The sequence below is a fragment of the Rhinopithecus bieti genome, unplaced genomic scaffold, assembly GCF_001698545.2.
Source record: "Rhinopithecus bieti isolate Rb0 unplaced genomic scaffold, ASM169854v2 scaffold_37451, whole genome shotgun sequence".
Taxonomy (NCBI): domain Eukaryota; kingdom Metazoa; phylum Chordata; class Mammalia; order Primates; family Cercopithecidae; genus Rhinopithecus; species Rhinopithecus bieti.
In genome coordinates, this window is record NW_016856884.1 from 5,878 (window position 1) to 7,320 (window position 1,443).

Below are 1,443 nucleotides of genomic sequence, written 5' to 3' on the forward strand. Positions count from 1 at the left end.
CGGGGCCGTGCCGCTGCGGGTGGCCTTGGCGCCCAGTAGCCGGGTGGGGCCGGAGCGCAGGCAGCGGCAGAGGCAGCTGCGCCCGCGCCCCGCGCCCGGGCCCAGGCGATGGTGACACATGCGGCGGTGGCACCACCTTCGGACATCACCTCGTGCAGAACGTAAGCCTCGAGGTGCCCTGCGACCACCGGCCCAGCCAGAAGTGCACCTGCTACCGGCCCAACCGCCACGAGACTTGGCTCTTCTCCCGCTTCTCCACTGGCTAGAGCTGCCGGCTACAAGCCGACTGGACCCAGCTCACCAACTGCGTGCCCGGCATGCTGGACCGCCGCAACTCTGCCGCGCTGCGCACGCCCAGGAAGTTCTACTACATCACCCTACTAGCAGACCCCATGTCCCGCTACCTGAGCGAGTGGCGGCATGTGCAGAGGGGTGCCACGTGAAAGACGTCGTTACACGTGTGACTTGCGCACGCCCACGCCCGAGGAGCTGCCGCCCTACTACGAGGGCACGGACTGGTTGGGCTGCACGCTGCACAAGTTCACGGACTGCCCATACAACCTGGCCAACAACCGCCAGGTTTGCATGCTGGCCGACCTGAGCCTGGTGAGCTACTACAACCTGTCCTTCATCCCCGAGGGCAAGCAGGCCCAGCTGCTGCTTGAGAGCTTCAAGAAGAACCTGCGGGGCATGGCCTTCTTGGGCCTGACGGAGTTCCAGTGCAAGACACAGTACCTGTTCGATCAGACGTTCAACCTCAAGTTCACCCGGCCTTTCATGCAGTACAACAACACGCGGATGGGCGGAGTGGAGGTGGACAAGGACACCATCCGCTGCATCGAGGAGCTCAACGACCTGGACATGCAGCTGTATGACTAGTCAAGGACCTCTCCCAGCAGCCCTACCAGTACAAGCGGCAGCTGGAGCACAGGGAGCAGCGCCTAAGGAGCCGCGAGGAGCGCCTGCTGCACCAGGCCAAGCAGGCGCTGCCGCAGGAGGACGCTGACAAGCCGGCCCGTGTGCCCAACGAGAACTACATGAGCCACATCATTGAGAAGTGATAGTGGCGGTGGTGGCCACGGGGAGGCCTCTTGGGGAGCGTGAGGGGTAAAACAGGACAGACAACAGGTCCACCCAAGACTGTCACGGGAAGAGCATCCCAAACCTGCTCCAGAGGTAGCCGTCTCCTGGAAAAAAAAAAAGAGCAGGGATGCAGTGGGGCTGGGCGGGGATGGGGGCTTGAGGAATCAACAGCTGCAGCCAGTGGGTCAGAGGAAAGCATGCTCGAAGGATGCCACGGGCGGGGCAGGGCATGGCCTCCAGAGCAGGTGTTGTGCCTACTCTCCTGGCTCCCTTGGATTTATCACGAAAACTGAAGGTTTGCACAAGAGGACAGTGGAAAGTGGACCTGTCAGGCCAGGAGTGTCTCCCTCACCAACTATT

The 1,443-nt window shown here is 62.5% G+C and overlaps 1 pseudogene; it reads left to right on the top strand.

The window, feature by feature from the left end:
• The first annotated feature begins 105 nt into the window (after window positions 1-105).
• Window positions 106-1,061, top strand: LOC108525323 (heparan-sulfate 6-O-sulfotransferase 1 pseudogene; annotated as a pseudogene).
• Window positions 1,062-1,443: the final 382 nt, after the last annotated feature.